The sequence below is a fragment of the Nannobrachium achirus genome, assembly GCF_963921795.1.
Source record: "Nannobrachium achirus genome assembly, chromosome: 16".
NCBI classification, from domain to species: domain Eukaryota; kingdom Metazoa; phylum Chordata; class Actinopteri; order Myctophiformes; family Myctophidae; genus Nannobrachium; species Nannobrachium achirus.
In genome coordinates this window covers 35,472,570-35,499,882 of record NC_137823.1, presented here as the reverse complement: position 1 = coordinate 35,499,882, position 27,313 = coordinate 35,472,570, and the positions used below count along the sequence as shown (strand labels likewise).

Below are 27,313 nucleotides of genomic sequence, written 5' to 3'. Positions count from 1 at the left end.
TGTTTTAGTAGGCTACAGAGGTGTAAATCGCCTGGCACGTGGTGCTAATGGACTGCATTTATTTAGCGCTTTACAATATATTTCCCATTCACATACACATTAACTCACCAAAGTTGGTGGAAACCATGCAAGGGAACAACCTGCTCATTGGGAGCAGTTAGAGGTTCAGTGTCTCCGTCTGTCTCGCTCTCGCTTAAGTACACTTTAACACGCAGCCAGGAGGGGCTAGTAACCTTCCAATTCCAATATGGCCGCTCTACCTCCTGATCCACTCTGAAGTTGCTGATTAGGCTACGAGGAACTGAGGCCTACATGCCAATTTGTCTATTCATTTACAGGAGGTGCTGCTTAACTGTGCTGAACTGTGTGCTTGTGTTTCTGCACAATATGTGCTGTGCAGGCATGCACTGTTTCTCATTTGCCATTTTAATCATCAACATTAAATAAGACCTAAATACTAAATGGACAATCCACGTTGGTCAAAATAGCACTTATATAGTTATATGTGACCTGTAAGCCCCCCTGCTGTGCAGTGGCCATCTGTGTGTTTTGCAATTAATTCTCAAATGATTTGAATTTGTGTGAATGTAGAGTATCGGTGCTTGTAAACCCCACAGTTAGCACGCCATGCGGGCATGTCAATGTGTTTATTAAACCTGTAATGGATTATATAGCACAATAGTGCAAGTTGCACTATAGTGTTGTACGTGGCATGCAGTGAAAATTTATATAGACAGAATAATTGACAATGGGGGGAAAAAACAACTAAAACTAACAGTTAAAAAATAATACACCTGGCAGATAATGTGTGTGAATTTGAACAGAAACCTGATGGAGCACAAAGCTTGGAACTTGCTGTGGCATTCTCTGAATGCCATCTGGGATAAGAGAGAATGTTGGTCTGCTTTTAGGTACGAGATTGCTGTGTTTCACTGCTAAAGACCGTTTGATTCAGAGTTCAGACAGCATATCAGAGCACAAGTCCAGATAGAGGTGCCTTGTCTCCACACACACACACACACACACGCACACACACGCACACTGAATGTTTAGACCAAAGTTTGTCACACGCGCACACGCACCCACAGAGTCACACAGTGGGATGGTGTCATGGTGCATGGCGGGGTGACTTCCAAAGGCTGCCACAGAGGAGTCATCACATCAGAAAGCTGCCGTTTGTGAACACCAGCCCTTGTTTACGTTCCACAATGGAGGTCTTTGAAATGACTCTTCTCAAACAAAACTCACGCCTTCAGATAATATATAAATTCCCTTTAATTTTTTAGGATTCTCGTTTTATCACTGTATTGTTTGCTACCACTTTCGTTCCTCATAGCATCTTTATTTCCAGCCTCGTAGTTGCTTTGACCTTTTGCATTTCGGTTCTATCTGGTGCTGACCTCCAGTCAGTGTGCTCCCGGGACAGACGCAGGGCTTGTTATTGATAGGTCTTACCACGGTAGTGCACCTCTCTGTGGAGTAATTTGTCTGTTCCCGAGGTCCAAAGGATTACACTAATAAATCTCCTGATGGAGATCACTCCTCACCTCAATGGATTTTTGTCACTGCAAGGGTCGGAGGCGGGGGACTGTGTCTGATTTTTATCATGGGAACAGATGGCGTACAGTACACAGGAATGATTGGGGTCACTAGACTTGAGTGATTTTCAGTGTAAAAGCCTTTTCCCGGTCAGCTAACGCATGCTGTTCTTGTTTCCGCAGGTGTAGACGGCAATACTCAAAAGATCTAATTTGCCTGTGATGAGCATCCCTGTCCACCAGAGACCTAAGGTACGGTAAGATATCAAATGCTGCTCATTATCTCCTGTCCCAATAAACATTTCATTATGCCGTAGCAAAACAAAAGCCCTTGAAATGCCACACAGGCGGTATGCCTTTTGATTACTTTGTTTTTACCTCCTCCTGAATTCCTGTTTTAGAATAATGATGTGATTCTTTTCTTGGCTGGCTTTCTTTCTTAGAAAATTTGGAAACACTTTTCAGCTTTTAGTGCTTGCTAATATACAGTATAATATCTCACAAATGCAGTTTATTTAGCTTGGGCTCCTTGGTGGGGTGGGGGGGGGGTTATTTCTCATGTGCTCCTTGATGGGGGGTAAATTGATTTAAATATGTTACATCCATATATGAAAAAGAAATAATATATATATATAATATATATATACATATATATTTTTTTCTTCTATTGTTGGATGTGATCCTGGGGTGCGTGATCTTTCTTGTGTGGTTGTATGGTTCTCTGAGGTCTTGACCTGGTTTAGTGGTGTTGGGGGTTGTTGATTTGCTGAAATTACTTGACACTTCACAGTGACATTAATTCTGCTCGACTTCATTGCCGTGTCCAGAAAATAGCCCAAGTCCGCAAAGATCTCAAGATTTTTTGTCAGCAAGCAAGCAGCCAAGCAAGCAAGCAAGAAAAAAAAAAAAAAAGCAATCGCTGAGCAATTACGCGGTTGGAGTTTGATCTTGGGGTCATTAAGAGATAGGATTACTCGTGGACCGAAGGACTCTAGGAATGTGTGGACCCCTCTGGTGGTCTGTTCACCACTGATGAAATAGAATTGAATTAATGGGGTGGCCTACTGCGGTGGCTGATTAAAACGACACACATCCTTTGATCCCTGAGCGAGGTGACCAGGCCTGAGCCCCAGAGGCACATAGGGGGCGGGGGCTGTGTGTGTGTGTGTGTGTGTGTGTGTGTGTGTGTGTGTGTGTGTGTGTGTGTGTGTGTGTGTGTGTGTGTGTGTGTGTGTGTGTGTGTGTGTGTGTGTGTGTGTGTGTGTGTGTGTGTACATTTTTAAATGCATGTCTTTGTTACTCTTGGCTGTGACCGTCCCGGGTCAGTGCATCACTGATTAACACGACTCATTATGTGTGCTCTGCGGAGGGGTCCAGCCCCTCATCAGGAAAGCTTCAGGTGCAGAATCGCTGTCTGCCGTATGATCAATGGGCTGTACAAGGCTGCGCTCATGTCACGCTATGTTCACTCATCCAGCGGCCATGCCCGGATTCACTATCCATGGCATGGCAGATGTGTTTTAGTGGCGTGTGTTAGAAAGCCCAAATCAATTGAAAACACAACACAGTTACGTATGCATAAAATAATAAATAGTAATATTTTTCCTACAGCTGGGCATAAATGTGACAAATCCAATCGATCAAAAAGGTACTGGCGCCGCCCATTTGGCTCTTGGTGATTCTATAAGCTGAAACAATGCTTGGTAATTGTTGGTTCCTGGCTACGCGCCTTGTGAAGTGACGGCCATCATCATGGCTGTTTTGCTTTGCTGTACGCTGTTTATGTTGGGGGCCCCCTGACGGTAAACTGGAGCTGTCTGCTAGAATCAGTCTCAAGGCAGCCTCGCATAATGATAAATGACAAGCTCCTGCGAGGAGGAAAACTGGTCTCCTGGTAACAGGCAGAGCCACTCAGACAGAGGTACCATCAGCTGTGGGTCTGCCTGCTACATGGGCTGGGAAGTTTGTTGTGGCACACAGTGCCTAGAGGAGCCTTTCACTTACTGAGAACATTTCACCTGCTGACAAGAATGAAAACTGCACCTCTCCTCTTGAGAAGGCCAATTAAAGTCAGCATGACACAGGCCTATTTCCTCCTTTATAATGATTGGGTATTACCATACTCAATTTCATTTTTATTTTTTTTGGTGGACGCCTGCAACAGTTCATTATAAATACCTGATTTGTCTTTGGCACTGCTCACTTGCATTCCTCCCTACCCGTCTGTCTCAAATGGATATTGTTCTTTTTAAACACTTCACCATATAAGCATGGAATCTTAAAAAAGATCAGACCCGCCGCACACTGCCACTTGCAACTTCAAGAGAGTAATTAATAAAGACCAACTTTTCGGTCGTGAGACCTTCCTCAGGCTTGTCACTTCACCTAAATTATTTGTAAGGACTGCTTCACAACGCTGGTGTAACTCAGACTTAAGCTGCAAAAAATAGCTTTCACTTTCTCATTCTTTTGAGAAACATGATTCGATATCAAGTCAATGTCAAGGAGGGAAGCACTTGGTCTCGATATGTCAGGAGACTCTTGCAGCTTACGATGGGAAGGCGAAAATACACAGACATGAAATCCTCACAAGTTTTAACCTCTTAAGCCCCAGGGGGGTCCAGGGGAAAAATCCGCCTAAAATGTATGCCCAAATTGGAACAGTTGTGGACACAAAACTACAATGATTGTGGCTAATCTTGTCCCACCAAATGTCAGCTAACCCCTGAAAATTCACAAATGCAGTGTAAAACATCACATTTCTCTTACCAAATTGTCCTGCTGTGATTATTTAGCTAGGAAAAGAGGATTGAAAAAGACCTCCGCCTATGGAAAATTTGCCTTCTGAATAATGAATGAGCCTCAAGACCTCATTGAAAACATAAATATTGAATAGAGAAATTGTTCACCAAGGTGTCATCAATTGATAGGCAAAATTGTATGAATATATTCCAAACTATGTAAACTCTACAGATGTTTTAGTGAGAGTAGTGCTGTAATATTAGTAATGTTAAAGTATAGGGTGAAAAATGATAAAAACGAGTAACAATAAGTAGTAATAATACTGTAATATGAGTAATGTATGGATGAAAAGTACAATGGCAGCTGATTACTATACTGTAGGACCACTGTAACAATAATCAACAATGAAATTGTACTTTTATTTGGTCTCTATTGATTTATTGACATTTATTGACAGCTGTTCAGAGGTCAACACCTTTTGCCCCCGCCGGCGGGGGCACGTTGGGTGATCTAGACTAAAGTAATGTCCAGAAAGTACCAAAATCATGGCACCACCTCTTTAAGTATTACTGAAGCTTGTGTTTCACTATACCTGTACATACAGTATAACCTAGTTAATAGGCATGTCATTTATTTCCATAAATGTACCTGCCTGGAACATTATGTTTGGTATAAGGACAGGACTCTGACTCAATTTTTAAAGGTGCTCCTTGACTGAAGAGGATGAAAGCACGGCTGTGTGCTATCAACTCTGCCGACCTCAGTCGTGGCTAGTCACTTATGTAGACCGGGGTTGGTGTGCCTTTAATATATCATCTTTCCTCCGCTTTGTCCAATAAAGCAGCAATGAACCAGAAAATAACCTTAAAAAAAAAAAGTTAAACACTGTTTAAAAATAGCCTGCCTTGGGAGTGCAGTCCCTATCTACACTGTATTAACTACTTTCAACCTGGTGTCCCTATTTTAGGCAAAAATGTACAAGATTTTCAAAATGTATTTTTTAAACTGACAAATTTACAAAAACATCTTCCACATTTTCAAAACATATGTGAAAATTGCAGATCTACAAGCTCATACCGCATTGTGATTGTGGGTTGTGAGCTATGCTATTGATCGTACAAAGTATATAGAGCTTAAAGGGTTGTGGCAACAAGGCACTGAGTCCTCCCTCACCTGCTGACTGAGAGAACGGCAGTCACGCCCTTGAGAAGGATGTTTTAACTTGCTTCATAGACAGAAAATGATGTATGTGGACCGTGTTGGCTAACAGTGCGTGTGTGCTAAGCGTAAATGTAATGATACTAATGATGTGACCTCTGACATGGAATGCTGCGAGGTTCACAGTGAAGTGCATCCCTCCCCCCACGCATGGAAGGGGGGTCAAGGTCAGGTTTGCACAGTCTCTCCACTCTCCACCTCTACCACACGTGAAGCAGGCCTCTCTCCACAGTGCTCACCCTGCTCCACATATTGTACTTTTACTCCACTACATTCATTTGAAAACTTTAGTTACTAGTTACTTTGCAGGTATAAATTATAATATTATGAAGCCACTTTAGCCTTATTTTTTATCTAGGCTATTTGAAAATACAAGCTTGTGATGCGACGTGTTGTGAGCTTGCTTTTACTTTTGGTACTTTAAGTACGTTTTGAATTCCGGACTTTTACTTGTAAGAGAGTACAGTATTTCTATATTGCAGCATTGATACTTTTACTTAAATAAAATATGTGAGCACTTTTTCCACCACTGCCATAAAGATAGAACACACCCACACACGCTCGCACGAGTGCACATGCACACGTGAATTAGACTTAGAGAGAGACCATACCACGTGCCATCTCACTAACATAGTTGTACTGCTGTCACATAAACATTGATGTTTAGACTGATTAAGACAGGGCACAGCGGGGGTCCAGTTGGTGGTTAAAGGAGCGTAAACTCCCAAAGGGTCTTCCATGGCGAGACAGACAGACACACACATACGCACCCACGCACCCACGCACAAACACACACACACAGACTTCACCCCAGGGGGGCAGTCGCACAGCAGGGGTCACAACATGGCACCCCATTGAGCCTAATATCTGTGAATGAGTTGTGCCTGGCATGGGTGGGAGGTGGGAGGGAGGCATAATTAGCAACGGCATCAGCGCTGACCTCGGCTCCTTTCAACGACAGCCATTAAGGAGCCACGCATGGGCGCTGGGCTGCGCATAAACACCGTCTCAGGCGGAGGAGAGGAACCTCTCTGAGTAAAGCAAACACGTTTGCGTGATGTAACAGCCATTTATCTGAAGTGTCAACCCGGCAGGGGGTATTGGGGTCGGGGGCGAGGGGTTAAAAAAGACTCATCTTCGCGTATGCATTCCCTGCTGGTTGACCATTTAGATGGATGCTAATTATGCTATTAGATAGATGCTTGGTATACTGTACGTATGTTGTTTGCGCGGCTTAGTGACAAAATGCTATGTGTGTCACTCACTCAAATGCCAAGCTTGTACTGTCTTCTCGTTATCCAACTGTTATCCAAGCTCGTACGATCTACTCGTTATCCAACTGTTATCCAAACAACTTGGACAGTTATTTGTGTCAGTAGCCATCAGGCTTCACGACCAAGCCTGACCCCATATGTTCTGTTCTGTTCTTGCATTATTAACTCCTGCTTGACTCTCGGGCACAAACTGCTTACTGGGATGAACCATGACAGATGCCTGTTAAGGATAAATGCTGTAACTGTTCATTGTTGATAGGTTGTATATTTATTCATTATTAACTGTTACTAGACTGTAAATATAAGGTATAATACGAATGAATCATTCATTGCTGGCAGGATAGCTTGGGAATTCCTCCTTCAGTTCAGACGAGGGGTGTATGTGTTGGGGTTTTTTTTTTTTGTGTGACACACACACACACACACACACACACACACACACACACACACACACACACACACACACACACAGCATTCTTCCGATTTGACCATTTAATGGAGAATTCTTACTCTAGCCAGTTGCTCTGCATAAGAGCTTCTGCAAAGTGCCTTTAATTGTAAATGGTAAAAACAAAGAAACAGGCCCTCCCTACTGTACTTATGTATTCTGCGTGACGCAGCTGACAGACGGGCTGTGCTCATCCTCTATTTAGCACATCCAATGGAGAGCTGTGTTTTGCTTCATTGTGCTATATTGGTATATTGAACACTGTCCTAGTATGTAGTCCTCCTGATTGCAGTCATTATTACAGGCTATGCAAAAGGCCACCTCTCTTTTAGGAGCTCTATAATCTGCCTTCCATTTACACATGCTTTTATTTAACGGGTTTAACAAGGTTGCCCACTTCTCCACTTGAAGTGAACTTCAGTGGCTTGAGTTACACCATGTGAAAGTGGTAGTTGTGTGGTAACACTTGCAATACATCCCATGTCTATAATGCATTACAAACATGCTTATACCTATTCTATTCTGCATTTAAAAATGCACAAAACATTTGGACAGGAAAAACTCCCTTTCTTCGTTTTTTTGTTATCAATTCTTTTTTATTTTATTCACAGCATGAATGTAGAAATTTACACAAATATATTATGAATAAAATAAGAAAACAATAAAATCACAAGATTTATGTACAAACTCCCTTTCTTCATTGAAGTCCACTTCAGTTCAGATTGTGAGTAACTGAGTGATTGTACTGTGCCGGTAAGTGTAGCACTTACAAGGTGAAAGCTGAAAAATTGCCAGCTGTCTGTCTGTCCTTACGTCCATCCGTCCGACACGTTCCTGTCAGCCACAGTCTTCTCGAGTTCGCCGTCATTGCCGACATCTGACATGTCGACCTTCTTATTTCGGATTCTTTGTAAGGAAACGTCCTCATACAGCCTGCGTCTGTGCCATATTGATTTTGTCTTTCCCCCATTCTTTTGACAGACTATCTGCGTTGGAGCTCTGGTGGGGCATGCCTGATTGATATCAATACTACATGATATTTCTAGCTGTATCGTGTCATTAGAGGCCCACAGTGAATCCATGATATTGTAAGATGGTTATCACTGCTGATGAGGCATACAGTTTGTTTTCCTTCACATCAAGATGCTGTGCTTGCCTGCAGCTCAGCTAGAGATTTGTGCTCCAGCAGCAAAGCAAAAAAGTAATTTCATCCGTGCAGAGGAATAATGCATTTCATGATGTTCTGTTGTGGTTTTGCAGTAGTTTCTCATGCTTTATCATAACCTATCAAGATGTGGTAAGCTGCGCCGTATGATAAATCCTGTATAAATCCTGTAATGTTAAGGAGGAGAGGATATTTGTATCATTTGGAGGTATATGAAATGAAGATATTCTGCACTGTGTATCTGAAATCTAGGTAACGGAGTGGCATCAACAGCCATTGTTCTCTTATGTAAAATAGCAGTAATATCCTTTTTGCCTGTGTTCTTCCTAGCCGTGTGAATTTCTGTTCCACAGTAGTTTGCGTGATAAGAATGCTTGAGAATGCACTATGAGACTTTTTAATAACTAGATTATTCCTGTTATTAGAAGCCCCTGATTGTGCAGAATGATCACACTAGATCAGATACTAAAGAGGACAGTCCCAGGAAACTTGTAGTTGCACGGGTTATAGTATTTAGACATTTTCAAACATTCATTATCTGATGCTGTGAGGTGCTAGAAATCTGCCTGAGTTAAGCTCAGTTTTCCCTATTCTGGACATGTCGTCATTAATTAGGTAACATTGGGCAAGTCTCTCCAATACTGTTACCGATTTCGGCAGCCCGATTCAATCAACAGTAACTGTGCACATTACAGCAAACAATTTTATCTGTGGTTATTTTGTTTTGTGTTACCCCAGACAACAACATTTCAAGGGTTTACGTGGTTATTATAGATCCTTCATCAGGATGATAAAGGGTCATTAAATGTTCAGTTTGACTTGGACACTTTTTTAGATTTGGTTGTAAGCATTGCATTTCCCCGTCCGTCCCGGATTGAACTGTTACACAGCACAAAGATGCCTTTGTTGGGTGTCATTCAATGCGTTGACATTGTGTGTGAGCGGTCACTGTCATCTGTTCCGGCCTCTGTCAGATGCATTTGAAAGGAGCCAATTCCCATGCTCAGGGTGAAAGCTTGTTTTTAACCATCATTACATTCTCGTTCTTCAGCTGAAATTAATTCTCTTATCAAAGAATTCAAATGTTCCATCTTATCTTCCCATGGTCAGTCTGTGTGGGATTAAAAATGGACTCTGAAAGAATGAATTGGCAGTATCATCCACCCATGTATTGTAGTATTTGGATAACTCCCCTTATGTTGACACAAGCCTTAATAGCCATGTGCAGAGTGCAGCTCATTACAGGAGCATATCTCCATCCTACATGTGTAGGGGATGGTCTCGGATGTTTTATGGCATTTTCCACTGCTGTTCACGAGCGTGACTCAGACGCCAAGGTTGGCCTGGGTACTGGTTCTGCTTGAGGCACAGAAGAATTATAGCTGTGTATTTTCCACTGAATTGGCGACTTTCAGTGGAGGCTACAGGCGTCTATCTAAAACTGGGATTGCTGAAGTCCCTCAACAGAGACGACAGGCCTAATACAGATGTTAAAGCAGTGGACCGAGTTCTGGCAAAGTGCAGGTCATATATAGGGAAAAGGTCTGCCAGGGTTGTGAAAAAGAGATTTGTTCAATCATGGCCTCCATTTGGCCCTAATGATGCAATAAGGAAGCGTCCCACCAGTAATCGGTCTTCCTGATCCATGGATTGCAGTGGAAGTTTAGCGGTATTAAAAGGATCCTTGTTCAACACAACAGAGTGGACTACATATGTAGCACAGATGTCAAAGTGATTCCATAGGGGCCCGTAAAAAAGGGGAAAGGTGGCCCCAACTTGCGAAGGTGCATTCCTTCACCGTACACTGTGTTCTCAATAACTTTTGCCCTAAAAGCATCCACCTTTAGGGATGGGGCGATATGGAAATTTCATATCTAGATGATTGTGACAAAAGTAATCGCGATTTACGATATTATTGCGATAATCAAAATCCATTATATTGGGGTGGAACATTTGCCACAAAAATAGCAGATCTACAAGCTCATAACGTGTCGCAACGCGACGCGTTGTGAGCTTCAGCTTGTAGATAGTAGACAGGCTATTTTTTCAGCTATCTTTTGGCAAAGACATTTGATAGAGAGTAAAAAAAGACTGTATCAAGTACGTATATTATTAAGTACCTTTTACCAATTATATAGGGTTTAAGAGGTACCAGATATGCAGCTCAGCAAATAAAAGGTGAATTGATCCCAGTGCATGACAGAGGACGATATCACGATAAATTAAATCTCCATGATACGATTATCGCGAGTGTTTTTTATCGTTTATCGTCCCATCCCTATCCACCTTACTTATTGCAGTTACCATCATCTTTTGGCGTTAGCCCTCCGTCACTCTTTTTGCTTACTCAAGGAAAACAAAAGAAGATCTAAATTCACAATACGCTTCTGCTGCTTGCATAACCCCATTCGTCTTTCCCCTCCGCGTTGTAAACCAAAAAATGAACGCTCGTAAAATTGATTTTTGATAGAAGCAGACGTTCTTGTTTGAAGAAAAAAATAATAATAAGAAAGAAATCCTTTCAGATCTTTGGAACATGAGACAGGGCAGGTGTTCTTGTACCGGGAGAGTGGTTGAAAAAGGAGCTCTCAAATCCATATATACATGGTGGTGACCTTCCCCGTCCAGTCAGGCTGATGAAAGAAAAACAGTAAATACCTCAGAGAACCGTCTGTCTGAAACGCTATACTCCTTTCACTTCATGCCAAAGTTGGAATTGGAATCGGAATCAATTTTACGGGCCTGCGATGTCTGAACCACCGGGACCGTAAAGGAATCTGACTTATTTGGAGCGATCTCTGCGTTCACGCTTTGAAACAAACAAGGCATGAAATAACTCTGAATGTAAAATGATAATATACCTGATGTATTCTATGTATAGACTGGTGAGATGATTAGTTCAGTTAAATAAAAGTGCATCCTCATGGAACATATGCAGTGGTGGAAAAAGTACTCACATTCTTTACTTAAGTAAAAGTATCAATACTGCAATGTAGATCTACTCTGTTACAAGTAAAAGTCAGGAATTCAAAATGTACTTGAATAAAAGTATGAAAGTATTGGCATCAAAAAGTTCTTAAAGTACCAAAAGTCAAAGTACAAAATGTTTGAAAATAGCCGATCTACAAACTAACAAGTTGTGAGCTTGTAGATTGGCTATTTTCAAACAGGCTACTGTAGGTATAAAATAGGGCCAAAGTGATTTATGTATGTTTTATAATATTACAATTTATATCTGAAAAGTAACTAGTAACCAAAGTTTTCAAATAAATGTAGTGGAGTAAAAGTACAATATTTGGATCCGAGATGTAGTGGAGTAGAAGTAAAAGTCGGGAATTGGAAATACGCAAGTAAAGTACAAATAACTCAAAAGTGTACTTAAGTACAGTACTTAAGTAAATGTACTTAGTTACTTTACACCACTGAACATATGGTGTAGCATGCAACATTACTCACTTTCAACCTGGCATCCCTATTTTGGGCATGTCATTATGCATTTTCTTAGATTTTGTGCTCGAGGGTTTCTGCGTTTATTGATATTTGTTTTGTTCTCTCCATTTGGCCCCCGTCCATTATGTGTCAGTCTCGTGGCCATACGCTGAGATTAGATTAAAGGAGACATGTCAAACATATATATGTTACGGGGACTTCGGGTAACTCAGTGAAAGCGTGGTAAGAGCGCTTGTTTTGTCGCGCTGACGTCACTCGTTTGCGACGCTCTTTCTTTATTTACTAGCCTAGCTCGGCGTTTATCGTGCGCTTGCCCAGGCCTTACGGCCTGGGCATAAATATAACGATTGCATTCACCACGGCTTCGTAACTCGCGCGGCGCTCCGCCGGCCGCGCGGCCCTGGCCCGCTCTTCGCGGCCACTCGCGCCTGCGGCGCTCGGGGGCGAAGAGCAGGACCAAGGACCGCTGGCCTTCGCGCCGCTTGCAGTGTCGCACGGCGCCGTGCAGCACGGCGAGCGCTCCGTTTCTCGATCTCCCTGTTTCTCTATATCCCCGTGACATATATACATGGCACACGCCTGGAGTGAAGCATGCTGGGATGGAGCAACACGCCCTGCACTGTGACAGCTGACTGGGCCTGTGATATAAGTGAAGCTGTCTTCTATAATCGCTCCAAATCTGATTTTGGATGTATGGATCGGGGTCTATTTTAACGCAGTCATAGTGTGATATGTTCTATATGAGATTTCCCATAATCCTGTTTGCTCTGTGATTGCCGGTGCACATCTGTCACTCTCCCCTCCCTCTCCTCATTTTCTCAGATAAAAGCTGACTCCTCCTGATATTGACTTTGACTTATTCAGACAAACAGAATACAGTTTGGGAAATGTCAAACCTGCAACTGGACAGGCACATTTAACCCATTCAGGCCGGGAACACATTTTGCTGTTTGGGAGGGGCTTACAGTACATGTACAGTATGTAGCAACATATTTGTTTTGTAGGCTAATTTCTGATTTAGCCCTATTCTATAGGTTAGGCCTAAATGGGTTAAAGGAGTAGTTCACCCCCAAAATGACTTTTTTCAATCATATTTTTCAGTTTTTGTTTATTGTTTATTGATTAGACAAAACATTTATTATAGTAAATTTACCACAATTGATTCCGGATGGGGACCCAAATGCATGAATCAGTGGGGATACATTGATTGTAATCAATGTCTTAGGAATGTGACAAAAAACTAAAAATATTATTGAACTCAAGTCTCAGTGGAGTAATCAATAGAAAAGTCATTTGGGGGGTAAACTACTCCTTTAAGTTCTGCATATTTAACCACATTAACACTGACATCCCTATTTTGGGCATAATGTTAGAGTTGAAAACGTTGAAGTCAACAAAAAATTCAAAAAATAACGGTTTGCAATGCGACATGTTTTGGATTTGTAGAAATTAATAATAATAATACCACATTTTGTGAATGCACCATTTTAAGCCCCTCAGCTCTACCCAGTGCTATAACAAATACATTTACAATTGTTTGTTTTAGCCCCCACGCACCACGCTTTCAAAATGTTTACGATTCGTCTGTCATTCTTCCACCCAATTTATAGACAACTAGACTAGACTCTGTCGAGGTGCCAACTTTTGTCTTGTGCACTCGTGGCCATATATGGCCTACTTGTGCGCCAGCAGAGCGCGCAAGTACTTAGATCGGCGCTGGGTACTTGTATACAGTATGATGACACGTGTTGTTTGGTGGTGACATCTCGGTGACCTCACATCTAGAGTGGGGGGTTATTTATATCAGGTCGCACTTGTTGGTGGTGACGTCACCGAAAATGCTGCTCCCTCATTGACTAAAGGCCCTGCCTTTGTATTGTCTTCCGGCAACAGACAGCACCGAACGCAGTACTTGTGCGCTCTGCTGGCGCAAGTAATAACTTTTAGACAGCCTTATACCACCTCAAATAATATAATTTCAAAGCCCTGAGTAAAACAACAAACTTGGATGGATTTTGGCAGTAGAAATGCATAGTCCCCTCTCATCTCTGCTGGACTGTGTCGATCCTCTTGATGCTGGCATGTAAGCATGTCAGATGCCAAATTCCACAGGGAGCCAACTGGGTTGCAAACCCAACCCCACTCCATCACACCACACCACACACACCGCCTCTCTTCTTTTTCACCTTTTCATCTTTTTACCAATTCATCCACTCCTAGACTGAGAGGGACTTCTTGTTTTGGCCGTGAGAAAATCAATAGCCATTACAGCGAAAAGAGGGAGCGAAAACGAGGGGGTTTGGGGGGGGGGGGTGGGGTGGGTTTGGGTGTAGTACAAAAAGAGAGAGAGAGAGGGAGTAAGTAGAGTACTATCCCTGTCAGTCCGACCCTGCCTGATGGCTGTCATCTCACTTAATTGCTTTGCTAATATCATCCCTACTCAGGCAGGATCTGGGTCAGCAAGGCTTCACTACTGGAGCTGACTGGAGGCTCTCTCTCCCTGATCTCTCTCTCTCTCTGTCCACGTGGATGTCTCTCTATCCTTCCTCTCCTCTTATTTTAGCCTTCAGGTTCAGCTCAATTAAAACAGGAAGGTGGGGAAATGAAAGAGACATTGTCCTTTGCAATGAAATGACCTGCGTTTGGCTTAAACCAATCAGAAGCATGTTTTTTTTCTTTCTGTGACTAGAGCACGTAATCCTTTTATTCGCTCCAGTTCTATTCTGGGGCTCAGGTAATAAGAAAAATTACAGTCATTTTTATATTCTCGTCAGGTGATGCTGGTTGTACTTACTTGTCCAACACCCTGTTGATGTCTAAATGGCATGTGCCTCATGATACAGTAATACGTATACGCTGTGCTGTTTGCTTTACTATTGCTAAGCACGATGAGACCACTGGAACACATTAAAGGCACATGTTTTTTTTGCCCATAAAAAAGAAAATAAAACATTTCCCAAAAATGTAATTAATGGTAAAACTAAAACGTAAGGGCTTCGGGACATGCTGACCACCGAACTAAACTTGAGGCATTTGTTCTATTCCAATTCAGTCAGGGCTTCAATGTATTTTGACTCTCAAAGTCATGACCCCCTCTCTCCAATTTTATTTGTGCAACTCTCCACGGCCAAAATAAAAAATCACAATCATAGATTGTACATTTGGCATTGGAGGGGGGGGAGGGCCTTGTGACCGAGGCACAGACTAATCATTCTCTACCTCTGAGGGAGATGCTGGCTTTCTGCATGGGATTTTATGCTCGTGTGTGTGTTTAGGTGTGCTTGTGTGTGTTTAGGTGTGCATATATGTGTTTCTTTCCGTCTGACCAGTTTAGCCTGTACAAGGAATGTGTGTCATGTCCCATTTTCTCAAGTACCGTAGTTTTTAATTGCACAAAACATTATTGATGTGCTGTGTTGTCGCAATACAGGCTTTTGTAGTAAAACCTGTGTAAAGAAAGCACTAATTATGCAGATTGAACAAGAATGTTAAAATGTATCCAGCAACCTGAAATGCAACCTCTGATGAGACTGTGATTGTTAGACAAAAAATCAATAAAAAGACAAAACTAAAAACACAACAAAGATATGTGATATGCAAATAAATGTAGACGGATAAAAATACTAGATAAACATCAAACATTGATTCCTCGCTCCTGTCTGCTGTTAGTTGTAGGCGACTGGGTCCTCTGAGCCACTGCTTTTTGTTTACATCAGAGGTGCTTTAAACAAGGTAGCAGAGTGGACGAGTGACGTGGGGCTAGTAATTGTAGCAGTGGCAAGGCTATGAGCCAGGAACTGTCAAGACCCCATACCCCCACTACCCCCAGCCGGGGGGGTGGGGGGGTGGGGGTATGGGGTCTTGACAGATCCCCAGGTTTAATAGAGCATGAGAGGGCTAAAAGGTGCGCTACCCTGGCCCCAGCCTGGACTACACTCAAATGGCCTCCCGCCCTCCTCGAGATAGGCACAGCGGAACAATATGGCCGAGGTGGAACAGATGGAGAAGGCATTACAGGAGGAACCTCATACCGTAGGTTCGTTCGCCTGGCCTCGTAACTTTAACCAGCAAAGAAAACAGGCCGCCGTTTTACTTGGCCTAGAAACAATACCTCCTCAACCCCATTGTGTTTTGATTAAATAGCAAAATGCTCACAAGGGCCTGATCAATGCCGAGGTGGAGTATTTAAGTAGCTGTTGCAAGCCTCAACTAACAGGCTGGCTGAGCTGTTCGTGTGGAGTGGACAAAGTTATTTTTTTACATCTCCCCAACTCCCTGATGGGCCCTAATCTTGTGTCTTTTGGCTTGTGATTGCAAATTCCAAAGACAAAGACAAATTTGTGGCATAGAGTAAAAGTCCAACTGCCGTCCAAACTGCGTTTGGAGTGAAGAATCTTGGGAGCTGAACAGAAGCCGATATTCTACACTGTACAAGTCTCCTTTTCGCTGTTAATGGGAACACTGCCTGAATGTCACACTGATAAAACTGAGTCCAAGGTTGGCACAAATTATTTTCGCTCTCCAAATACACATTCTGCATTTGTTTCGCTCATCAGTTTGCTCTTATCACCGAATGAATGTTATTGATTTACTACCCCCATATGTCTGAATCATTTAGATTTTCCTTCTGGATGTCATTACTGCCAGAAGAGAGCAGAGAAGAGCAGTCTGAGGAAACGCATACACAGGCCACTCTCAGTGGCGTCAGTTCAGCGAAAGCTGGGTTATGGCAAAGATGGGAGTCCTCATGGAAAAGAGGCATTACATTTTGTATAACACGGTTCTATTGTGAAAATAGCAGGTCTACATGCTCACAACGCCTCGCGCTGCGAGGCGTTTCACGATGTCTGAAAAAAAAATTATATATATAGTTTTGTCAGTTTTTTACACAGGTTTCTAAGGTTTCTTGGGCTGGATATGGCAGTCTGGAACGGTTGTTCAAGTGCAGCTAAACTTGGCATGTTAGTAAACGTGCCACAATTAACAATAAAAAATGCATTGCACCTGTGCAGCTGACCTGCGGAACCTGGGAATATACCATTCTGTCAAGATGGGGAGAATAAAAGTGTGGAGAATATAATTATAATACCTTGTGAAAGTGACCGTTGTTACATTTTGCATTTGTAGTTATTTTAATGTAATTTAACATAACCAGCACAGACAAAGAGACATTCATGGATTTATATTTAAAAGTAACTTTTATTCTCCCCCCTGGACCCAGGGTATGGCAGCTGCATACCCCTGCCATACCCAATTGACGCCCCTGGCCACTCTGCCCCTCCCTCACACTGATTGGCTTTGGCGTGTCTGGAGGCAACACTTTCTCCAGCCACTTTTGAAGATGGAGCGCCATCTGCCCCGGTGTATGCTTTACACTCCAAGTCCTATTCAGATGTGAATGCCAAAGCAATCAGATTTTGAGACATTGACAAGAGCGCTTCTACTGCAGGTTGAATTTGTGAGTCAAATTTCCTCTCCTCTGCCACCCTGCATCCTGGCAAACAGATTTTTTGAAGACGAGGTTGTTGAGTTGCTTCCCTTTCCAACGTGCAAGGTCACAGAAGAAAATCCCCCTAACAAAGCAGAACAATGAGCAGCCTAAGATGATGACAAAGCTCCATTATGCCGGGTGCATACTACAGGAGTTTCAAATGTATCCATGGGAGACTACAGACATAATGACTTAACCCCATTTTTTTATATTTTAATCGTAAGACCGTCCACAACAGATGATGCACTCAAAATGCAAGACACACACTTGCTGTACACTAAACAGAGTGCGGATTCCGGGGACTTTGGATCTGACAAACGTGATCAAACGTGACTCCAGAGCAGAGCAAAACAAACATGGAGGCAGCCGAACGTCCTCAACTGGTTGCACTGAAAAACTAAATGCGAGGTTTTTCACACACACATGCACGCACGGGTCGCACACACTCACTCTTCACTGTCATTCCTTTCCTTTCCCTCACGCATGCATGCACTCACTTTCACCAGCACCACACACACATACAGTACGGATTAAATAAAAAACACTCGAATCGCTTTCCTGAGCTGGATGCTCTTGAGAAAAACACTGCTCTGAGGATTTCCCATTGCTGTTCCTTTTACACTGCAGGATTTCAAGGCGTACGTGAACATCAAAGATGTTTTGATAAATGTGATTTGAAATCGGGGAGACTCGGATCCAGTCAGTGACATTAGGATTATGTCTGTAAACCCCTCACACTACTGAATCATTCAGGCAGATTATCAGTTTAGACCAGCGTTGAATCGAGAACGCCCATCACCATTGTCGTGAGGTGCAAAAATCGGACCCCAAATATGCCCAGTTATCCTCTTCTAGTGTTGGGACAAAATTCTGATTCTGATTATCATTACTTTTCACATGACTTATTTTATAACTGCCCATATTGGTGTGTCTGTCAGTTTATATTTGTGCGTAGTGATGTACCGTTGTAGGTCTAGATTGTATTTGACTTTGGCAACTGACTTATCGACTGGGAGTCGCCCGACAACAAAGGTGAAAGGAATGAAAGAGTGACAAAAGGTAATAACCCACACATAGACACACAAACAAAATAAAAGCCTACCTAAAGGATTTGTGGCTTTTAGGTAATTGTCAGTGATTCCTGGACTATATAAAACTATTTTCCCCACCTGGAAAGCCTTAGGAGATTAGACCTTTATTTAACCAGGTGAATCCCGTTGAGATTACAAGACCTTTTCTTCGAAGGAGCCCTGGCCAAGATGGGAGCAATTATAGTGTTGCAAACAACATAAAACTAACTATAAAAGCAGCGAGATATGCAAGATGAAATTGTTTCAATCGGTTCCTGTTAATCGCTTTTTTATTAAGCACTGCAGGGGGAATCAAGGATAAATCCCACAAACCCGCCCACGATGCACAAAGAAAGACATGAGCAACTGTCTTCCTTACTTCTACAGTTGGTCTTTACTTTTTGTGAAAGACTACATTCATGGCTGGTTTCAATGTATTTTGACTCTCAAGTCACTGCGTAATAAACCATCTATGAAAATGACCAAACAAAGTTGAGACTTTGTCCAGTTCCAAATGAACCACTATTTGCTTCATTATATACAGTACAGACTTGATATAAGACATGATATCCGGCCGCTCTACTGGCCACTCTACCCCTGAGCCACTGCTGCCCTAAATGGCGAGATAAAGGCTTTATTGGAAATATGGGCTGAAGATCACATTTCACAGTTGCTTGTTGAAACTTGTTTATTGAGACAAAGAAAATTTCCTTTGGAAATGTTTGTCCAATAGATGAATGACCTGCACGACTGTGTGTCATTTGTTTACAAATGAACCTTAGAACGTTCCTAGTCTGGGCATGTCATAATACTGTAGTTGAACACTTAAAGTTATACCATGTAACTTTTTTTATAAAACAAATCTTAAAATTGTCCGAACTGTTAAATCGCTAAAGTTTTAGAACACCCACTCCGTTATTTTCAGCTTCTGAAGCCTTCTCTTTATATGTTTTCTATGAGCCGTGAAGGGGGGAGAATTTCGCGGCAAAATGACGTAATCTGCATCATCTGGTATACGTTGTGTATACGTTGGCCAATCACATCGCAAATCATACACACATGATACACTACCGGCCAATTACAGTGCATCTTGCGTCTTTTCAGGAAATAGCTTGCTTCAACAGCTTTGTTTACTGCTGGTCTAGAAGTCTAGCATGTAACTCCCCAACCGCTGCTCGTAGAGGGACACGGGAGACCTCATTGAAATCGTCTCGGCAAGGCGAGGCGGACGCGGTGGTCTGACGGCCCGGTCCGCGGCGAAAAACGGACGAAAAAAGCAGACGCGACCGCGGTTTGCTATACTGCTACAGACCACTAGTTGAGCAACTTACACAGTATAGCTTTAATACAAATGCATAAAAAAAAAACGATTTTCGGTGAAGAGATAGTAGTAAGAAAGGTGGCGGGGAACAAGTATAGACCCCTGTTTTACCTCGGATAACAGTTTAAGTGGTTAACAGAGGACCGACCATGTGAACACTAACCCAACCGAATGACAAATGCAACAATTAGCAACTTGCCCTTAAATCGGACCATTTAGCGAACTACTATATAAATGTGAAAGGTCCTAATCCTTCTCTGCCCCTTAAAGAGAAGCTAGCTTTATGCACAGGATTTTATGTGTGTGTTTAGGAGTTTATGTGTCTGTTCCTTTCCATCTGACCAATTACGATGAATGTGATTCCATCTCTTATTTACTTGTTTTTAAGTTGAGGGAATATTGATACATATAGTGCATAAATCCACAATACAGGCCTTTTCTATGCGCAGAATATAAACCTGTATCTAGCAACCTGAAATACAAACTCTGATGAGCCTGAGGCTGCCTGGTAGAAACGGAAGCATTAAATAAACTGATAATGGACCACATCGTAAACATACTGATATACTGTCATAAAACATAAATAAATTAACGAATAATGAATATCTGTGTGTGCAAATGTAGACAGATACAAATAAGCATCTAGCACCTATTCCTCTGATTATACTGTTATTAGTAGGAGGCTGGGTCCTCTGAGAAAACGGCTGCCTTGGTGTTTACATCCATGGTGCTGGCTAAAGCCAACCATTTTAAACAAGGCAGCTGAGCGTGGAGCTTGGAGGCACTAGGGATGGGACGATAAGCGATATTATCTTTTATCGTGATAAAAAACACTCACGATAATCGTATTGTGGAGATTTAATTTATCGTGAAATCGTCCTCCGTCATGCACTGGGATCAATTCACCTTTTATTGGCCGAGCTGCATATATCCGGTATCATTTAAACCCTCTATTGGTAAAATGTACTTATAATATACATACTTGATACAGTCTTTTTTCACTCTCTACCAAATCTCTTTGCCAAAAAATAGTCGTTCTACAAGCTCACAACGCGTCGCAAACGCGACGTGTTGTGAGCTTGTAGATCAGCTATCTTTGGCAAATGTTCCGCCCCAGGATAATGGGGATATTTTGATTATCGCGATAATATCGTAAATCGCGATTTCTTTGGTCACAATAATCGTGATATGAAATGTTCATATCGTCCCATCCCTATGAGGGACAAGGGGCAAGTAATTGCAGCGGTGGCAGGGCTATGAGCCAGGAACTGTCCAAGACCCCACCTGCCCAGCCCGACCCCCCCCCACCCCACCCCAATAGGGTCTTGACAGATCCCCAGATTTAATGGAGCATGAGGGGGCTAAGGTGCACTGCCCTGGTCCCAGCCTGGGCTGCGCTCAAATGGCCTCCCGTCCTTCTTGAGATAGGCACAGTGGAACAATAAGGCTGAGGTGGAACAGATGGAGAAGACATTACAGGAGGGAACCAATACCATATAGGTGGATATTCATACCTTGTACATTCACCAAAAACAGGCAAAGAAAATAGAAGAAAAACACCTCAAAAGTCAAAATCAGTTTTTGACCACAAATTGTGTTTTATGATTCAATAGCCTCCAGCCTGAAGGAGCAGTTGCAAGATTTGGCTAATCGATAGTTTGAGCAGTTTTTGCGGCGTGAACAAAGGTTTTTCTCATTTTTATTTTACTAGCTCCCCATCTCCCTGATGGGCCCTAATCTTGTGTCTTTTGGCCGTGATTGCAATTCCAAAGACGATCCATGTGAAGCGTGACGTCTCTTTGTGGCGTAGAGTGAATGTCCAGCTGTCACCCAAACTGACCAAACTGTGTTTGGATTGGAGAATCTCTTGGAAGCTGTACAAAAGCACATCCTCTGTGCTGTTTTCACAATTTTTGGAGACGCTAACAATGGAAACATGGCCTGAAAGTCACAATACCACCTTTTATAATGAAGTTGAAGTTGTTTGTGTGCATGTCACTGTGTGTATGTTTTAAGTCTAACCCTAACCCAATCAGCAGCCATAATCATTTGTGAACAGCGAATCAGTGGCAGGGACAATTCCGTGCAGGAACGTCTCTGTCAGCAACATCTGACTCTCATTTGGCAATGAGCTCGCCAGGCTCCACTACACCCTCTCCACCTCTACACTTTGCAGAAACAATACAAAAGGCCAAATAATATATTGAATCCAAATACACGAATAAAAAAAAAACTAGAAGTTCGGGCCGATTCACGGCCCTCACGTCTAGAGGTCGGGCCATTGTAAAAGTACTGCAGGTAATTAGGAGCTTCTGTGTGTTGTTTCGAAGGAGAATGAAGGTCTTGTTGTAGATGGAATCTGAAGATCTCCTCAAGAGTGACATTGCCTCTGGCTGAATTTGCATTAACATTCAGGATGGGATTGTCGATGCTGAAGCCAGCATCTCCATGTGGCAAGATCAAGGGATAGGCATAGAGTGGAGTGAATTAATCCCTTTATGCCCATATATGGAGAACACTGGCGGCACACAGGCAGTTCAACTGAAAACATTTTGTTTTGTACAACTGTACATCATGCAAGTACAGTAGCGGCTAGCTGAGAACGTAGGCAAAGATCTGAGCTATCCGTCTGCGAAAGTTGGAGTCTGTAGAACCAACCATGTGCTGTGAGACCCTGTTCATGCGACTCTGGGCCCATCGGCCTCTGCTTCAATTAGTAGTTGGGATGGGATGGGATGGGATACTAAATACGGCTGGCCGTAACACATGGCTACTCCCCAGGTCGGCCTGTGCTTAAAATGTGCATGGCGGGGTGTTATGATGCAAGGAGCGTCATGGTCAGGTCAAAAGTCTGGCCACATCCACATAAAAGCCACACCTTCGGAAATGTAACAGCAGCGGCATGTCTATGAGCATCCCTATAAACCATCCAAATTCTCGAACCATCATATTCTCTACTCTCCAACCTTATTAGGTAGTCTTACATAGGCAGCCAGACATATTGGAGAGCTCCGTCTATCGGTCTGGCCGACATATCAGCAATTATTTGATTTTTTTTACGACATCGGTATCGACAATTAGCCAGCTTTTAGGACTGTGTTCCCAATTTGTAACCACTTTCATCCTATTTGGCTGTGGCATTGATTGATTATACTGTAGGCAAAATAATTCAAAGTCTGACATCGCTCTATACTGTTGGCCAACCAAAGAGAAAAATGCATGAGAATGAACAGTTCACACATTTGTCACAAAAATTGTTAGTCCCTTGCCTGGGAAATAATCTTCCTCTTTCCCTGTGCATGCCAATGGTCAATGCCCATGTGTAATTTCAGACTGACTGGTCCGCCCACTGAGGGGAAAAATTCTCTTAGGGATTGCCTGAAGACAGAGATCCATTTTATAGTTCGAAATAGGGTGAGAGAATGAAATGGGGAAAGTGTTGTATGTTCCTGTGTTGGAAATGATACCAATCTGTACACATGGCAAAAACACCAACATTTTTTTTCTGTCCAGAAACCTTTAGTATAGACAATATGCTTGCATGTGAAAAAACACAAGGGAGACAAGCTGTACTTCACATATATAATTCACATATAGTACATGATGTGAAATATTTATTTGTCTATTAGGATCAATAACATTTTTTTAAAATATTCCCTACCTCAACATGTACACACACATATTGCTTTGTGACTATTAAACCAGGGTTACGCTGGATGCATTGCTAGTCACTGATAAAACTTGAGTTCAAGGTTGGCACAAATTAGTTTCACTCTCCAATACACAATTTTGTCAATCAGTTTGCTCGATCACTGACTTATTATTATTTCCCCCATGTCCATGTGTCTGAATCAGTTTAATTTTCCTTCTGATTGTCGCGCACACACACACACACACGCAGTGCACAGACACAGAGGCATGCAGCTCTGCCCTGCCCCCATGCTGATTAGCCGTGGCGTGAGGCAGCACTTTCTCCAGCCACTTTTGACGATGGTGCGCCATCTGCCCCGGTTTATGCCTTGCACTCCAAATCCTATTCAGATGTGAATGCCAAAGCAATCAGATCGGGAGACACTGACATGAGCACTCCTGCTGCAGGTTGAATTTGTGAGTCAAATTCTCCACTCCTTTGCCACCCTGCATCCTGGTAAACTGATTTTAGAAGATGAGGTTGTCGAGTTGCTTCCCTTTCCACCATGCAAAAACAAAACGTTGATGTGGAGCAGTCTGAGATGACAACATGGATCCATTAGGATGATCTTTTCATTCCTTTGCAAATGACTTCATTTATATTCATACTGCCTATATCGGTGTCTTGGTGTGTCTGTCAGTTTATATATTTGCGTAGTGATTTGCCAGTGTAGGTGTGGATCGTATTTGACACCGGCAATTGACTCTCATCCGTATGTGGATGGGAATCGTTACAACAGCAAAGGCGAATGGAATGAAAGGACATTATTGACATAAGGCAAAAACCTGCCCCCCCCCCCCCCCCCCCCCCCCAACACACCCTCTTAAGGATTTGTGGCTTTGAGACTTAGATTGTTCAGGCAGTGAGTCCTTGCACTATATCAAGTCATTGAACAGAGCAGGTTGGTGCCTGGCAAGGCTTGCATGGTTTCTGCATTCACGTCTGTGTGAATGGTTGAATGTAATTCACATTGTAAAGCGCTTTGGATAAAAATTATATATAAATGCACCATTTACCTTTTTCCCACATACAGTAGACTAAACCTTGTAGAAATGTAATCACCGAACAATATTGGAGATGGAGAGGAAACAGGGAGAGAAGAAAGATGGGGAGTGACAAGCAGAAAAGGTCGCAGGGGACAGAATTTGAACCCACGACACGCTCTTTTTCTTCTTCTCTTTTTTTCAGGTAGAAAGTTGTAAAATGCGAACTTGACTGTTTTTTTTGTTTGTTTTTTTGAAAGGTGTGACTTAAATGTTTTTTTCATGTCCTGACAAAAATGGAGTCGCCAGTCACCTTTATGACTGTTGCAGGCAGCTTTACTGCCTCGTCTGCACGGAGAACGTGGGGTGAGTCATATCGCGGAAAGGTCAAGAAGCTTCCTTCATTACTCAGGTCCTCGCTGTAACTTAATTCCCTTCAAAAGAACCTCAGATTCAGTTAGGATTTTGAGCCTCGACAGGCAGTTTTCAGTTTTCATAGACTAGAGTACGGGCATAATGACGTCATTAGGGCCCTGGACCAAGAATGCAATTGCCTGTTGGGATCCTCTCTATAGGTTTGAGAAATTCAAGACAGATAATAAGTGGAAACAAACAATGTTCTCCCACTGAGTGTCATAAAGGTGTTTAACTACTAGTCCAACTATGATTCAATTAGATGAAACTTTATCACCATTCACCAAGGGTGGGAATTTGGTAGTTAGAGCAGACAGTACATAATAAGAGAGAGGGGTGTTGCTATAATGTAATAACTATTGCTATCCAAAACCATTTGGATCCTATAAAAAGATGTCCAAATTGTTTAAAAGTAATTGTTCATCCAACAGGTGTCATTTTAGAGCTGTGATTTACTGAGCCCAACTGATTAGATCATCAAAATATAATGGAAAACATAGCATCCTTTGTGGTTTATAGAAAACATATTTACGCCTATATTATGAAAGTGTTTGTTTACTATTAAAAACATAATTGGATCTTCAGTTATGACATTACAAAATTGTGATATAGCAATGTTGAAAAACTAATATGAAGCAGACCTTCCTGTGGGCATCCATATTTTTTTCTCCCATAGTTGACCACTGTCTGAGGCGTGTGTGTGTGTGTGTGTGGGGGGGGGGGGGGGGGGTCAGATGTCTTAGCATCATTGTCACCGTGCTCAATAATGAAGTTGTGCTAAGTGGTTCTGTAGTTAACCTGGCCATACGTGCTCTGAAAAGCACTGTCCTCCCCCTCCACCCCCTGCCGCCCATGGTGGAGACGCAATATGGAATCCACAGGACAATTTCCTGTTTATTACAGCTGTGCCAGGCAGTCCCTGATCAGATTAACCAATGTCTATGAATCATAGTAGAGATCGCCTGATGCACTGGTCAGTGGCTGAGCACGCGTGTATCCATGATTGTGATCGCTGCAGAAGCGCAGCCAGTGCCCTTCTGATGTGGACAGCGCCTCACAGATAACGGCCCTAACTCCAAACCGCTGATCCAAGACTCCGATGACATCGCGTCTCTTTTCTCCTATTGGCTGAGGAAGAGGCCAGGGGGGGGAGATGATCCCGGGATGATCTGTGGCGAAGGGCACACAGTAGTCTGCCTATAGGCGCTCTACAGCACAAACCCAATTTCCACCAAAAGATTGAGGAGAGCTGATGCAGGTTCATCAGGGCCGACTTGCTCAAGGCACCGTGCCGAGCTGTCTCTTTCCTCTGTTCTGGTCTTCTAATCACATCAGTCTTTTAATTCTTTCATGAACTAGACTCAGACCCATTTTTAACCTTTCATGAGGAGGGTGCAGAATAGATAAGAGCGCTTGCCCCTTTTCGCCGTCTAGAATCTGTGCAGCATGCTGCTGTATGCTAATGGCGCCTTTTGTTTTCGTTCCAGCGTGTGTTGGCTAGTTATTCCGCACAGGGTGACTTTGACGGATGGCATTGTGCCCTTACACACACACACACACACACACACACACACACACACATACACACACACACACACACACACACACACACACACACATTCTCTCTCTCTCTCTCTCTGGGTTTATGAATAATGTAGTGGTGCATGGAACGTAATAACAAACTAATCGATATAAGACATGTAGCTTCAAATTTGAGCAGAAACCATGTGGCTTCAAATTTGAGCAGAAACCCGGTAGGGTTTCCATTGGTAGTGGAGGTAAAGAAAATAAACTATGTGGTATTGGAATGTCATTGCAGTGGGCTGTCATTCTGCTGCTGTATAGTACATGTTTATGACAGAAACATGGATGCCACACGCTCCAAAGGCGCACATTTACAGTATGAGTAATGTTTATGCAATGTCTTCATTGCGACCGTAAGGTCGCAGTTTAGTATGAAAACCTCCACCGGCCGTCCGTCGGTCACACGTGCGGTCGACCGCACGTCACACGTGCGGTCGACGTGTGATGAGGTCACGATGAGTCATCTATGCCCAAATATAGATTTCTAGGTCAGATGGCCCATAGAGTTTGTGATGTCAAACCTAGCAACCCAATATAAACAAACCTGATGTCAGACCTGAAGTATCCTTTTATACCCATATATGGAGATACAGAGATCTCCATATATGGGCATATTAGAAAGCCCATATATGGGCATATACGGATGACATCAGGGATATCCATATATGGGCATAAAAGGGACAAGTTAAGAGATCTCCATATATGGGCATATCAGAAAGCCCATATATGTTCATATACTGATGACATCAGGAATATCCATATATGGGCATAAAAGGGACAAGGACTTACAGTTAAGAGATCTCCATATATGGGCATAAAGGGACAAGGACTGTTACAGTAGATATAGAGATGTCCATATATGGGCATAAATTAACAAGGACTGACAAACACTGAGATCTCCATATAACCTATGGGAATATAAGG

At 42.7% G+C, this 27,313-nt stretch overlaps 1 protein-coding gene across 1 annotated transcript in view; it reads left to right on the top strand.

The window, feature by feature from the left end:
* klhl29 (kelch like family member 29) overlaps nucleotides 1-27,313 on the top strand; it is a 373,908-nt gene that overhangs the window by 15,427 nt on the left and 331,168 nt on the right. The window contains exon 2 of the mRNA XM_080745146.1: nucleotides 1,722-1,790. The gene's annotated coding sequence lies outside the window, so the exon portion shown is untranslated. The remainder of the gene's footprint in view (nucleotides 1-1,721; nucleotides 1,791-27,313) is intronic.